The sequence below is a fragment of the Protopterus annectens genome, chromosome 7.part0 (genome assembly GCF_019279795.1).
Source record: "Protopterus annectens isolate FY-2018-M chromosome 7.part0, PAN1.0, whole genome shotgun sequence".
Classification (NCBI taxonomy): Eukaryota; Metazoa; Chordata; order Ceratodontiformes; family Protopteridae; genus Protopterus; species Protopterus annectens.
The window spans coordinates 1,891,787,320-1,891,804,148 of NC_056739.1; the positions used below are offsets into that span (position 1 = coordinate 1,891,787,320).

General features: G+C 40.3%; 1 protein-coding gene across 1 annotated transcript in view; it reads right to left on the bottom strand.

Annotated features, from left to right (window-relative positions):
- Positions 1 to 16,829, bottom strand: part of AGBL1 (AGBL carboxypeptidase 1) — a 4,745,443-nt gene that overhangs the window by 1,797,954 nt on the left and 2,930,660 nt on the right. The gene's annotated exons all lie outside the window — the stretch shown is intronic.

Consider the following 16,829-nt stretch of genomic DNA (forward strand, 5'->3'; position numbering starts at 1 on the left):
GTGCAGGATTCAAACCACTACCTAACTATTTCATAATACTAGAGAGGCACACATTAACATGACACACTATACACATTACTATGGGTTCTCTTTTCCACAGGTATATTTGTAGGATGGTGACATCATCAGACCTGACAAAGATTAGTATACCACTTTTAAGGTGTTTGAGTACTCTCCAAAAAGGTTGCACCTTTTCAAGGAGATCACACACAAACAAACACACACTTCTCAAGTGCAGGATTCAAACACCTACCTAATTGCTTTATGACACTGCAGAAGTACATATTTACACAACACAATATACACATTACTGTGAGTTCTTTTTTCCACAGGTATATTTGTAGGATGGTGACATCATCAGACCTGACAAAGATTAGTATACCACTTTTAAGGTGTTTGAGTACTCTCCATAAAGGTTGCTTTTCTCCAAGGAGATCACACACAGACACACTTGTCAAGTGCAGGATTCAAACCCCTACCTAACTGTTTTATAATACTACCAGAGTATGCATTTACATGACATGCTATACACATTACTGCAAATTTTCTTTTCCACAGGTATATTTGTAGGATGATGACATCATCAGACCTGACAAAGATTAGTATACCACTTTTAAGGTGTTTGAGTACTCTCCAAGAATGTTGCTCCTCTCCAAGGAGATCACACACTTGTCAAATGCAGGATTCAAACCCCTACTTAACTGGTTTAGGATACTACAGGAGTACACATTTATACAACGCACTATACACATTACTGTGAGCTCTTCTTTCCACAGGTATATTTGTAGGCTGGTGACATCATCAGACTTGACAAAGATTAGTATACCACTTTTAAGGTGTTTCACTACTCTCCAAAAAGGGTGCGCCTCTCCAAGGCGATCACACACAAACAGACACACACACGTCAAGTGCAGGATTCAAACCCCTACCTAACTGGTTTATGATACTACAGGTGCATGCATTTACACAATGCGCTACACACATTACTGTGAATTTAACTTTCCACAGGTATAGTTGTAGGATGGTGACATCATCAGACTAGACAAAGTGGGTTACATTAGGTGATATTAGGTGGGCTACATGGAAGGAATGTCTAAACACTTTGGCCATGTGATCATGAAAGGAGAGTTTACTATCTACCTGTATCCCCAGGGCCTTAATAACTTTCTCCGTACATACTGGAGTACCACCTATATGGTAATTTGTTTGCACTTTGTTTTAGCCAAAGGGGATGACTATGCATTCTTTGGCATTCTGCTTGAGGGCATTGTTTTGACACCAGGTATCTGTCTCTGTAAGACCCTTCTGGAGGATGTGTGTGTCAGCCGTAGAGTCGATTATGGACCACAGTTAGCAGTCATCTGCAAACCTGTTCAGCCATACTCCTCCCGTGCTTGCCTGTACCTCTGAGCAGTGTCTACTGAACAGGTGGGGTCCCAGGACCAAGACCTGTGGGATGCCATTTGTGACTGGCTTAGAGTCGGACATGGCACCTGAAACTCTGAACATGTGTGTTTGATCTGTGAGCCACTTGGCTACCCATCCTGTGACATAGCTGTTAATGTTCAAGCTGGTAAGCATGTCCATGATGACAGAGTGGGGAATGGTGTAGAAAGTCCTTAGTGAGGTCCAAGTGGGCTGTGTGGACTACTTTCACCTCCATCTATGTCCTTGGTAACTGTTTGAAATAAGTCAACTATGTTTAGGAGGCAGGATCTGCCTTTAACAAGGTGAGGTTTTGTAGAGTCCAGTGTCTGGAGGTCCCCAATGTCTCTGTTTATGGGTTCCATGACAATTTACTCAATAGCTTTGTAGACCAGGCTGAGTAGACATATAGAGCAATGGTTTCCAGGTTCTGTTGTGGCATCCCCTTTGTGGAGCTGGATGATTGTTAGTGTATGCCATTCTTTGGGTACATAGCCTGTGGTATGATTGAGTCTAGACAGTGAATGTAGGTGAGGGTGTAGTTCCTTTTGGGCCTAGTGTAAGACACAGCCTGGGACACCATCCAGTCCCATTGATGCTGTGTTCTTAGCTTTGGAGAGGGCTGTCTTTACCTGCATGTCCATGAAGTCTGGGGCTTGGCATCCTTCTGTGATGGACACAGGCCTTTTTGGGGGTGATGGGGGGAAGGTTACACTGATCTTGTCCCCCAGGATGTGGGCAATGAAAGTTGGTTCAGTGTATTTCTCGCCATTTGTCAGTAGATGACAGCATATTTGGAAGTTGACACCTACATGTCTGGTATAGCTACCGAAGGCTTTGTGATTGTTATTCTTACATTCCTTGGCAATTTGTCTTTAGAAACAGTCCTTGGATTACTTTATGAGCGATCATTGTTTCTTCCTAATAATGATCAATGATGCCTTTCCTTTAGTGAAGTTGGCTCTATCATGTGTTAGTTTCCTCCTTCTAGCTTATTTATGGGCAACGACCACCAGATTGTTTTCTTATTTTTGGAGGAGTGCATCTTGGTTTTATTTGTGATGTCTCGATCCATGCATCCCTGTAGATGCTCATAGGATGCACTTGTAAATGATTCGGCAGATTGTATACCATTATCATATAGCAAGAGGGCTTTGGAACTATCCACTTTGGTCTTGAGAAGTGTGCAGTTTGCTTTTGAAAATGTCTTCACAGTGGTTTCATTGACTGGGTGGGGGTGGGCAGGATGTGGATGTCCAGTGTTATTACTTTATGATCTGATATTACTAGCGAGGGGTTTATCTCTGTTGTGGAACACTGGTACCCCATGTTGGTGATGATCATGTCCAGTATGTTGTCACTTCTAGTGGGCATGGTGACCAGCTGTTCCAGGGTGTTAGAGTTTTTAAACTCTAGGAAACATTGGGCAAAGGACATTGTACATGAGTAATTCTCCCACTCAATGTTTGGGTAGTTGTAATCTCCTCATATAATGGTGTTTGATAGGACCTTTATATTTTCCACTGTTCTCAGGAATACTGAGTGAGGTTTCTGAGACAAGGTAGGTGATGTGTAGCAGGCTAGAATCTGATGAGAAGCTTTGCCCAATGTTAGTTGCACTTGCATGGTCTCTAAGGCCTCATGCTGTGCCACTAACCTGAAGGTGTGGGTATCCATAAGGTAAATGAGTACACCCCTTCCTTTTGTATTTCACTCATGGTTTTGGGTCAGAACGTGAGAGGGATTGTGAGTGTTTTACATAGCTTTGTATGTTAGGCAGTGAACACCTCTGAGTAGGCGATATGCAAGGGAGTACAGATGGAGCATTTTGAGATGGTCTGTGTATGGCATGTATTTCAGGCTGCTAATGCTCTTTGTGAGGTATTACTGCAGGCTTTCCAGTTGTTGTAGTTGTCTTGTGAGGTACATAGCAAAAGTGGCATTGTACTCTATTATAGTTCTAGTGATTAGTAGAGGGGAACAATGTCCTCTTCCTTTCTGCATGAGACACATTTTGTGATGAGGTGTGCCGCATAGGAGGGTTTCCTGACTACTGTGGGGATGTGATTATCACAGTTGTGTCCACTGTTGCACTCATCATGCCAAAGTCATACTTGGAGTCTGCTACTTTCACAGTGTGTGTTCTGTCAGTAAGCCTGTTGGCAACCCATCTTGTGACATAGCAATTTATACCTACTTTAGTGGGTTTATCAATATTTCTGGAGTGTGGGGTGGTGTTGTAAGCCGTGGCAAGATCTACATAGGCTGTGTGAACCACCTTACCCTTGTCTACCATTCTGGTGACTGCTTCAATGTCATCTATCAGGTTTAGGAGACACGATCTGCATTTTAAAACCCAACATGGTTGTGGTCCAGGGTTTGGGGATTACCAATGTAATTTTTTATAAGTTGTATGATGATACATTCCATGGCCTTGAAGAGCGGGCTCATTAGGCTAATGGGGCGCTAGTTCCTGGGGTCCATGGTGTCTCCACCCTTGTGTAGTGGGATAACCATCACTGTGCACCATTCAGCAGGCACAAAGCATGAGGTGAGGCTATGACTGCACATGGTACGTCAGTGTGGTGCCTGTTCATTCTGTGGTTTGTGTAGAACACAGCCTGGGAAATTATTTGGTCCCATGGCTGCTGTGATACTGGCTTTGGAGAGTGTTTTTTACCTGTGCAGCTGTGATGACAGCAACTTTGCAGTCTTCCATTATAGAGATGTGCTCTTTCATGGGTGAGAGGGGGGTAAAGTTAACACTGATCCTATCTGCCAGGATGTTGGCAATATTAGTTGGTTCTGTATGTTTAGTGCCATTGAGCTGTAACTCAGAACAGATCTGAGTGTAGCCATGACATGGACCTGTCTGTTGGGCAGAAATCTCCTGAGTAGACAGTATGCAACAGAGTACAGATTGAGTTAAATTCAGTCTTGTTGCATGGGGCAACTGTTTGAAGCTTAGTAATCCTCTTGTTAGGGTACTTCAGTGGTCTTTCTGGCTGCTGAATGTGCCTACTCAGATTCATCGCAAGTGTGTTGTGGTACTCGACGGGTCTGATGACTGATCAGTAGTGGGAACCTACTTTGACCTACATGCGCAGACCTTGGCAGTTTGTGTGAACACATAGCATGATTTTCTGACAACTTTGTGAATGTGTTTCTGGAAGTAGAGATGACTATCCACATCTGTCCATAGATCCCTTATTATCACCTCCGTATTTAGCCTAAGTGTGTGAGCATGCCCAATATGACTTTTCAGTATGTTGTTGCCTGACATTTGCTTCATTTATTTAAGTGTGTGAGCATGCCCAGTATGACCTTTCAGTGTGATGCTGAATGAAATCCATTACATTTGTTGGAATGTGTGAGCACGCCCAGTATAGACATTTATACTATATGTGTATGGGAAATCAAGTTATATTTTTACAGCAGGGCTCACCTTTGTGTCATAGATCAACAGGGATCATGCTGTGCCTGCAGGGCTTCCATGAGACACTTTGCATAGACTTATCAACATTTCTACATACAGGGGGGACAGCTATTCTTTGTACATTTTTACCCGGGGGCACACCTGATTGTTACTGTGGGTGCACATAGGATGAGGGGTTCACCTGACACTTATACACATTTGCTATGCCTGCACTGCTATGTACGGTACGGTACACCATTTCAGTCTGTACTGTTGCCTATTGTACTGGCTTCAGGCATACTACTGTACTACACATCTTAGCATCCAATGTCACGTATATTAGATTGTGACTTCATAGCCTACACAACCCACATCACACCGCCCGTCCTGATGTTTTCTGTTTGCATAGGCCTGTGGGGGAGGTTACCCATATGCCTCTTTAGGGCCATGTTACAGCATTTCTTTGTGTTTGCATTAGTGTACAATTGTCCTGCTGTGCGTGTGTGCCACTGAAATGCTATCATGGCTTAGTGGTTCAGTAGTGTGACTACAATGCACAGTGTCCTGGGTTTGAGCCCTGTCACTGCTTTTTATTTTCATGCAGCGAAGACCAGACTGCTTAAGGGACAGTAAAGCAAATATGAGCATGTTTACCTGACTGCTCAACTTTGCCCAACCTTGCTCAACTTTGCCTGATGTTGCGCTAGTTAGCACGGGCAATTTTGTTTACATATACTAAATATTGGTAAAAGCTGCTTAGCACTGCTTTATATTGCTTAAAACATGGCAATCATGCCTCAGGTGGTGCTGCAGGGCTGCCTGTGTTGGATGCACATACTACACTCCCTATACATGTTTGGAAACAGGTAGTGTCAAGTTAGGCATCCCTTTTATTTTATGTGCAAGTCAGAGAGAGGTATCATTTCCAGGGTTCCTACTGAGCCAGTGTATGTGCTATGCATTGCCTCTTTGCCAAGGCCAAGGCATGCTGGGCACGCCTCCTTCTGCCTACTGGGGCAGGCTCAGGTTGTTCCTCCTCTGAGTCACTCTGTGCCTGTACAGGCCTTGGCAATGGTGGGGGGCTGTTTGGCCCTGCCCTATGCTGTTCCTGCTGCAGCTGTTTTCGCAGGATCATATTGTGTAGCACGGCACATACCATGACAATTTGGGTACATGTAGTTGGTGAGTACTGCAAGGCTCCACCAGATGTGTCCAGGCACTAGAACCGTGACTTGAGCATCCCAAACACACACTCGATTACATTTTGTGTTTGTGCGTGTGCCTCATTATGGAATTCTTGTTCAGGTGTGTGTGCATTTCTGATGGGTGTCATCAGCCATGGCTCCAGTGCGTATCCAGCATCCCCCACTAGGTGACCATCAGTTATGTCCCCATTGGCAAATGTCTGGTACAGCTGTGTCAGATGCCAGATATGGGAATCGTGGTAGCTTCCAGGGCAGCCTGCACACACATTCAGTATTATGCCCTGGGCATCACACAGGACCTGGCAGTTGATGGAGTGGAAGCCATTGCAGTTGATGTAGGCCCTACCCCACTCACCGGCTGGTGCTTTGATGTGTATGTGCGTGCAGTCAATTGCACCCACTACCTCAGGGTATTCCGCTATTTGCTGGAAGAGATGCATATTGCTGGCCAATACCTCACGGGAATTGGGGAAATATACATGATCACCAACATGTGCTGACATGGTATTCAGGAACGGGTGCAGTACCCTGGATGCTGATGCCTGTGAAATTGCCATCATATCACCAGTTGGTCTCTGGAAGGAACCTGTTGCTGTTATCCTTAGGCCAACACATACCTTGGTTTCCACTGGGATGAGTTCCCCTCTGTTGGTACTGTGTGTGAGGCGTGGCCTGCACAGCTCAACAATTTGCTGCATGAGGTCTCTGTCCACTCTATAGCGCTCCAACATCTCCAGCTCATGTAGCCCCTGGTAGGTTACCCTGGGTCTATACACTCTCCTCCATCTCCTCACTGTGGGTTGCTCAGCAGCATTCGCAATAGCACCACCCTCAGCATCTTGCACATGTTGCCTTATAATAGCAATGGCAGCCCTTAACATTTTTTTGTCTCAGTTAAGCTTTTTAAGTTTTCACTTCTCTTTGTAGACTGCAGTGTTGCAGTGTTTCTGAGAAAAACATGGGGGAATGTTGTTTGCAGAGTTTTAAGTGCTGGGATGGGCTGGGCTAGTGTACTGCCTGTGTAATTGGCTGATTCTGATTGATTTCACCTGGCAGCTCTGCTAGTTCTCCTTGGTTAACTTCCTACTACTTCTTTTCCTTCCTTTTCCCTTTCTGTTTCCACAGGGGGCAGCGACACGCAAGCAAGTGCAAACACACGCACACGAGTGCACACGCGCTAACACAGGCTTACACAAGCTTACACAGACTTAGGTGGGTGCACATGCACACACACAGGCTTAGACAGCCTTATACAGGCTTACATGGGCACACACACGCGCACACAGGCTTAGACAGGTTTACAGGCGCGTACACGCACAAACACAGTGTAAGTATCTTTGCAAAAAAACTTTAGCGATATGCATGGCGTACACCTTCGGTTTCTGGGTTTCAGTTAAGACAACTGTAGACACGCCTCTTCCAGTCCTGAGTAACTTACAGCAAACACATGCCACTCTGCTCCAATAAGCTTACAGTCTTTGATACATACCCCCTCATGATGTCACCTATTTTCTACTCTGTTACTCCCCTAATCCTACTCTTACAGTCTAGGGACATGGTTCACATGGCAGGGAAAATTGGGATTCACTATCCTTATCCTCATTTGCATAGGATTGCCTACTAATGCTTGGTTACATCACTCAGACTGAGCTTCCCCCCTTAGCAACCACTACTCAGTAGCCATGTTGTCTTCAGCCTGCCATTCACCTGTATGGCAGAATAATATTTTTAATAAAATGCCTATTTTTGGCTTTTATTTTTTTTTATTTTCTGGTTTTTATAGCACCACACATTTGCGCGCGCTGTGCTATGCTTAAACATCGGAGATCGGGGGAAAAAATGATTTTTTATTATTTTGCAACAGATAAAAAGGTGAATGACCTTATATTTGGCTATTGGCATGCTTTCTCAACTGGATGCATCCTTTATTTGGAGCTGTCATAGCTCCGTTTTGCTATTTGCAGAACGGTACTCGGTTACCAACGGAGTACATTTCTGCAAATAACACTACTCTTACTCGGACAGGTTAGTGTTTCCTGGATCACAAATTTACCTAATTTGCATAGTTTTCAGCAGCAAATGAGGTAATTTGCATAACATAACACTGTCCGTGCAAGAGTAGTTTTAGGAGCTCTCATGCACGTCCCTGCAGGCTGTTCCTGGATCGCTCGGCAGACATACTGGCTGTCTGGAGTCTTACTCTACTCTTAGACTCCATGCAAGCCTTCGTGAATCCAGCCCTTTGCCTTTCTTTTTGGAAAGAAAAAAAAAAAAAGATATTGCCTTTCCAGAGTTTTTGCTGATTTGGGCAACAATGGTGGTTCAACAGGAGGATTTGGCTAATGGAAAGCTAGACTTCCATTCTGATAATTTGTAGTTGTACAGGTTTCGGCTAAAAAAGTCCATAACGTCACTTTCAGTGCAAGTTTTGTTAAAAAAGTTTGTTTTGCAGTGCCTTAAGAAAAATTTGTCTCTATCTGCTAAGTTTATACCTGGAAGGAAGAATATATATTGACTGAAAGTCTATTTTTATTTCAGTTTTGCAGGTTTTTGGTTGCCATGCTAGTATCAGAAGATCAGAATGAGCAGTCTGTACAGGGTGGCTAAAACAGATGTCCTTGGCTGCTTTTATTAAGAAAGCATACAGTTCTAAATTGGCAGCATCCACTGCCTTTATTGGAGGCTTGCTGCTGCATGAAAGGTGTTGATCAGTAAGTCTGATGGCTAGTTATGTGGTGTACAGATGGCAGTTTGGTAAAGTGGTGATGAAAATCAAGTGTACATAGCTGCTTTGAGTTCTGCTGCAAAATTTTCAGCTTGTATAAATGGGATGAAGTACTAGTTAATTTTATGGATGGTAAAAGGTTAGATTAAAGGGCTTAATAATGGAGAGGCATTTGCCAGTAGGAAGGCATTTGTTTAGGCTGCTGTTGAAATGATTGCATGACGTGTCAACTTCAGGTGGAGATTATATATTCTGGGCATCTATTTATTTATTTATTTATTTATTTTACAAAGGGGCATTTTGTTTTAGTAAATATATGGGAATATTGATGAAGTCAAATGTTTAAGCCGTGGTGGTGCAGCAGTAGCATTGTCACCTTACAGCAAGAGGTTCTCCAGTCCGATTCTTGGCTGGAGTGCCTTCTGTGTGGAGTCTGCATGTCCTCCCCACAGTCAAGTGGGTTTCGAAAGACATGCGTGAATGGGCGTGTCTTCATAGAAGGCTGGCACCTCAGCACTATAAAAATCTACTGCCAATCATTAGCGGACCGGAGTTCTGCTGTGGTGACCCCTAACCGGAAAAAGCCAAAAGAAGATGGTCAAACGTTTATGAAACTGAGGAAATTTACTGTTAATTAATGTAAGCATTACATGATGGATCAAGCAGGTAGGGGCACCGGATAGTTTTGATCTTTAATACTGACAGGCGTTTGTTTCCCTAATGACTGGGATAGTGTGGCAGAGGTTGTTGCATAGAGATCAGCAGTTGCTGGCTTTAATTCACATGACTGGTGCTCCAGTGGAGGTTAGGCAGTTTGAAATGGTGTCAAAGAGAGTTTAAGGAGTCAAGGAATTGTTGATGATCAGTATTTGTCTCATTCTTTTTAGATTGGCAGAGCGTCTGTCTTAGCTTATGAAGGTAGGTAAATTGATGTGATTAAACATCAGATTATATGCATTTCTAAAGCTTTTAGAGTTTATTTAAGACAGTCGTACATCACACCAGTTATTACTTAGGTTATTTGTCTGTTTTGCATGATGATGACTGGTGGTCATCTTAAGGCATTTGTATATACATTGTGTGGAAAAGTAAGCTACTGTTAAACCTGATGGAATTTCTTGAGCCTTGATCCCTATAGCTGAAATGTTTGCCGGGAAGGATACATAGGAATGCAGTGAGAGTAGTGATAGATGAATTGCAGTTTAATGTTTCGGGCCTGGACAGAGAAATTGTGCATTTGGGAGCTAATGATTTAGGAGTTATTATAAAGTGTGGGTTATGGCCATGAACAATAAAGGACTTGCTTTTGCAGCAAAGGTTTCCAGATGCTGTACTTGCTTGGTCTACTATTACACTCAGACTAACATGGAAGATGTACTTTTAGGCTAACTGTCACTGAGGGAGCAGGAAGGTTTATTAGTGAAAAGGTTATTATGGCTGCTTCTTCATTAGCTATAGTGTCAGAGCACTGGGATATTGGTGATAGAACTCCTGTTTGGTAATGAAACTAATGGGGTGCATTTCACAGCATTTGGGCTCAACGTTTTTAATGTTCATAATTCACATCTGATTAAAGATGTCCTAAATGAACTAAGCAACTTTAAGGATATGATGAGGAAAGGAATGTGGGGCAATACATTAAATGAACACAAAAACTATGGGCTTTTGGGGCTTTAGGCTTCTGATTATGAGACTGCCTTTTCTCTGTTTCCTTTCCTAGCTGAAGGGGAATGTAGGCATGAGCAGTGTTAAAAACTCTGCCATGGAAGTTTTTTGCATTTAGGAGTGTGTGCTTTATTGTTGTTCTTCCAAGTTTGGAAATTTAACTGTATTTGCAGGTGAGCAGTAGTGAACAAGCCTGCCAGTTGTATGGTTAGTTTCAACTGCATATGACCACTAGTGAATGTATTCAGCAGTTATATAGCTCTTTTTGCAGGTAAGCAGTGTCGAATACACGTGACAGTTACAGTTATCTGATGTGTTTATAGATGTATTTTTTGTTAGAATATTGAAGTTTGCATGTTTATATAATTTATTGTCAATTTAATTGTAAGTTTTGATGTGATTTTTATGCTAGGGGAGGGGGTTCATTGACAAATATGGTTTGCCTGGACAGGCGATTTGGACATGAGCACTTGCTCAAGGATAATGTGTTGAGGGGAGTTAGGTTGTGGCAACAGAATAGGTTACTTAGTTCCTGCAGTGCTGGATTAGGTGTAGGAGTGAAAGAAGAAGATCTCATTATGCATGATATGATATGATATAGTTAGTAAAGGGGAGGGGAAGAAGGTAAGAAATATTTAAGGGATGGAGGTTAGAATTTCTATCAATTTCTATAATTTCATATCATCTATTAGAAGCACACAGCAAATGCATAGCTGCAACCAGCCATTCCTCATGTGAATCTATGGGTCTGGTATATATAGCTAAATGTGGGTCCTGTCCCACTTTTTATACTGGTAAAATGGTGAAAAAGTTGAAGAGACGAATATATGAGCACACTAGGGACATTCGTAACCAAAATGTTAACAACGCCTTATATAAACACACCTTGGTTTGTGACCAGGCTGTTTTTTCTTTTTATCTGTGAGAAGAATTTCCCCTGTGATGTATGAGGTGGTCAGTGGGAAACACGAATTGAGTACCGTGAGTTATATTGGCAGGTTATCCTTGAAGCCTACAGGGAACCTGGATTAAATGAGAATGCTTCCCTTCTACCCGTCCTGAAATTAAGGGCTGCAAGATTGTAATGTGTATATTGTGCACTATTTATATAAGTTTAAAAAAAATGTTTTTACAGTTTTAATAAAATTATAATAAAATTATTATAAATTTTAGACAGTAATATTTAGGATAATAAGGTTTATGGATACAGTTTTATACCTGTTTTTAATGAGAACACATGACAGTTTACTTCAGTGTTGTGCTTGCATGGAGTGTAATATGCTTTTTTTTTATGTTTCTTTAAATTTTCTTTAAGTTGTTAATATCTTTGAGGCTACTTAATCTGACTGCAGATATAAATAGGGGGTGTGATTTTAGTTCAGATGTTCATTTCTGATGAAGTGTTATGATGAAAATGTACATAATAAACTAGTGGCATTAAATACCAGAAGTGCCTGCCTTTTATTCGTTTGGGATTATTTGTGGCTGTACATCTACTGGAGTTGTTTGCATCCTCAGTCTTTGGAGTGTTTTGTAGATAACAGCATGAGTATTTTAGCAAGTAGATACATAGCAGAATGAGTATTTTAGTAAGTAGATACATAGTAGCATGAGCATTTGAGTAATGAGCTGGTATTTTAATCCAGTTTTCAGTTTTGTACATGACGCACTTTTTTCTTTTCTGTCTTAATGGTGATCAGGTACTCTTCAGACATGTTGTAATTGTCATATTGTATTAAAGTCTTGGGTTACACATGTGGTAGGGATGCAATATTTGGAAAGCAGGTATATATGCATTTGCATTTTATTTGTGCTGCTGTCATGGATTAGTCAAACATGGGTATTTCAAAACAGTTGATTGGTTACACAGAGATAGTGAAATCTACTATGATTTTATTGAAATTTGTCAAACATCTATTGACATTTTTGACACGAAAATGGACCTCTGGAAATAGAGAAACAACAGGGTAAATATGATAACAATCATTTGAAATTTTGATGATTTAGGATGACAGTGTCCCTACTCCACCATGCACAATTTTTGCTTGCAGAAACCCATCGACTGTGGCATGAAGCCATCAACCACTTTCATTGTTTTGAAACTACATGCAAATAACTCAAATATCTCAGAAAATAGTATTCAGTGTTACAGTGGTGAAAGAAAACATTAATCTGTGGAAGCCTCACATTAAGAAGTATTATTTGATGGACAAATTAAGAACTGCAAAAGTAATTTAGGAGACAAATCTTAAGTTTATGGCCAAAAAGTTGTGAAAGTCATGCCTGGAGATAACACCAGTACACTGATTGATAAGGTGCCACTCTAAGAAAATAAAAAAAACAGATATGTGTGAAAAGATATAAAGCAGCTATTGCTGTCCTTGGAAGGTAAAAAGTTCCTACCATGTATTATCTATCTTTGTCAAGTTATACAGCTGAAAAGGTAATTTTTATGTTACTGTTGACTTCAGGACATATAATAACAATGCCTAGATGTATTGGAATAAGCACAGGTAGTGGTAAAGCCATGGCTGGTAAAATAAGGACTTGCTGCATGTATTCAATGAAATCTTCTGTATGCAAAACTGTATGCATTACTGCAATTGCATTTGCCAAAAGGGGTTTGTAGAAAATATATTGCCTCATTGAAACATGCTATTTTTTATGAGTACAAAACAAGTTTACATCTGTAATTCACATACAAGAAAAAGTTTATATAATTAGTGCAAAATAGGAGCTATGAGCTGCGTGCTTAGATTTCATAGAATTAATTTTTTTTTTATTATCTAAACAATCTTGTTAGGAAATAATCTATAAAACTTAGTGAAGATATTTTAATCATTATGAAGAGACTCTTCAGAGGCATGGTAGATGCTCTTCAGAATAATTTTTCCAAATCAGACTGCAGCTGTGAGTGGATTAGGAACCACTTTAAATCACTTTGTAGAAATTAGTAAACGACCTGAAAGTTTTAGAAAATGACAGTTTCTGAAGACTGCTTCAAATAGCTTTCAGAATAAGACATTTTTGGAATAAAATTCACTGAGATAATTTTGGTATGGTGTTTATTACATGTGAGCTGTGATTCTCACCCTAGGTAACATCAGAAGGTTAAAAAAAAGTCTTGATGCAGAATTTCATTTCTGATGGAAAGTTATTGAAATGGGCCTATTATGCATTTACTACTGAAAAATCCGAAAATGTCCCATTTGTTTCAGAACTGAAATGACGTTTGTTTACCCATTTATGTCTGATTCTGTAATCCAAAATATTTCACCTCATCTGTCAAGTATTGCTGATTTTGTGTGCATGACTGAAGTGAGCAATACATGATAAAAACATTTGTGCTAAAAACTCTGTTAAATTGTTAACTTTATTTAGTGAAATTATTGTTATTTTGTTATGTGTGTCTTACTGTTGTATCACAATGATGCTGCTCTTCTGTTTTGATTGTAATTAATGATTGTTAAAAACATAGTACAAACTTTGAAAACCTTGCACATTTTGTAAATGTAGCAGTGAATATAAAGAACAATGGACCTAGCTTAAGTGCTGGTCTATAATGCTGGGGACATGTTTGTGTGAGCAGAATGTGTTGCCTCTTGATTGGTAAACTCCTGCATTTTTAGGAAGACAAGTAGACAGAAAGACATCTAGGAAGATAGACAGGCATATAGATGCATAGACATATGGATAATTAATTTTGTTTGTAGTGAGGGTTGTTACCCATTTAATCACACAAGCACTTTTAAAGATGGAGACTTGAGGCTTAAGGGCTGATATTGCCCCATCACAAATGGAATTTATCAGAAAGGCAGACAAATAATGCAGATCCTAATGTAGATCTTGGAAATCAACCACATATTTGCTATAGTCTGAAACTGCTACTTTTCTGGTTTCCATGCCTGTTAACATGATATGGCAGCTGTCACAGTATACTGTTGCCATAATATTTTGGCAGTTATGGATCTGTGCAAGAGTCCAGTATTCTCCATTATACAAATATAAGTAAATGATCACATTCATTACTGTCTCAGTACATTTTACCTCAATACATATTTATTTGCATATGAATTAATTTCATTAGAATGAAAACTTTTTTCCAACAGTTAAGTTTTAGCTTCTGGTGGAGCAATGTGGATTCCATCCTGACAGTTGAACAGTATGTCAGTTATTTGTCCTTGCACAGATATTGGGTGAGTTATGGGAGTCTGTCAATACGAACAACATATGTTATGTGGCCTTGGAGAGAACATATGACCATGAACTCAAGAATGACTTGTGATAACTGTTACAACCATGTTGTGCACCATTCACCCTCAGTACTGGAGAAATGACAGTTGTCAACATTAAGCCAAATATGTTCACCTTGAATATAGGAATCCACAAATGGTATGCCTTTTGTACTTTATTTGTAGTTTGTCATGGACAAAATAAAAAGGAGCTGCCAGAGTCAGGAATCTATCCTTCTTGAGGATATAGAAGTTATATCTTTATTGTTGCAGAATATACTGACCTCTACATTTCAAAAGATGTGATTCTCAGGATAACATTCCCATAAACCATGCAATTTCCTTTATAAAAATAGGTATCCACTTTTTACTCACTATCCTACAAAACCTGTACAAAAATCTATCTCCAATATCCATTCCTTTACATCATTTTTCTTTTTCCCATCCCATAGACCCAAAACATGGAACCCACCAATGAACTGCTTTTTTTCTTACCACACTTCTTAATACCCTGTTAACGTCAAGTCAAAGGTAACAGCAGTAACTCTCTGTTAGTTTCCACACATATACTTTAGTACTGGGTGCCAACCCTCAATTCTAGAAGTTCTGGTACAACCAATGACCGCATATAAATCTGTTTTACAACTCTCTTAACACTGCACATCTCTTTTGGCTTTGCAAGCTGGGTATGCAAAGGAGAATGGAGGGCTAAGACAAAAACCCTCAACCCACCTATACTTGCTGTTTAAATGACACCCCCCTTTGACCTTCATCAAGGTGATGGAGAATGAATGGGCCAATAGGCTGAGAGGGGATTGGTGTTTGATAGGCAGTGGGTACTAAGAACATTAAAAAAAATAATAATAAAAATAATAATAACAACATAACTTCTGAAAGCTGCACAAACTGCATAATTCCTTTTTTACTTTGTATTTGTCACATCCCATTCTCAGTCACCCCACCAAATGCTATCTGGCTTTCCCCAGGACTCTGTCCTCAAACATTCTGTACACTAATGGTATTGTCACTGAAGAAACTGATAGCTCAAATGAAACCATCTGTAAATTACTTAGCTCTTCACTGGCACTGTTGATTCAGGCATGGGAAGCACGGGTCTAAAATTCAGTCTTCAGCAAAAGATCATGCGATGATGATTGGCACACAAAAATCTATTAGTTATGTCATAACTCTAAGAAGCTTAAGGGACTACATGGGGACAGTGCCAGAACAGCCGAGTCAAAAAAATCCCTTGAATATGGCTAGCTGCTTTACTTGTGTTTTCTATTCATATTCATAACAAGTACAATAAAATACTTTTTCCATTCACTTCTGTAACATGTGTAATAAGATTATATCAATTATCTACAAATTCAGTTTTATCTCCAATTTGCTAATTAAGCAAGGTGACCATTTAAGTACAAAAAATATATATTTCTATGTAGCCTGAGAATTCTCTGTCAATCACTGGATTGACTTCATCCATAAACTTTCAAAAAATGCAAAAATGCAGAACCATATCTGTCAAGGCATATAATTCATACTGGTACTATTAAGAATTGTACCCCCATTTCCCAAAGACTTAATCTTCTTATGTGTACATTGCTATTCAAGGTTCTTCATTTGGACTTCTAAAATGCCTTGTAGAAACACATCCCATTCACACAAGAGTTGGAGTAGGAAAGATATTCGGACTCTTATGCTTTTACACTTACCACTTCACTCTAATCGTTTTTGTCTTTTCTTAGGGCATTTTTCCTACACCTTCTATCTGGATATCTCTTTCTAGTTCTCTTCATCTCCAAGCTTCTAACATCCTCATCAAGCACCGCAAGTTACACATGCAACAACAAAATGACTGTGGAACACCTTATTGATTTTAGACTGTTTACTAGAAAAATGAATTTGGCAATCACCTGTAGTGATAGTTCTGTGTTAGGAATGAATTTAGGAAGAAAAGTGCATATAATCCTACTTGAAAATCCCCTTATTCACCTTTTTGAGATGACTTGGGAAAAGGAGATGTATAGGTTTGACGGTGAGAGGAAAATATTCTTGACGAACACTCTTTCTGTCATGGAGAGGGATCAGTTGGATGTGTTGATGAATGTTACATCTACTCATATTGTGAAACCGGTGGGGCGGTGGGGGGGTTGTTTTGATGG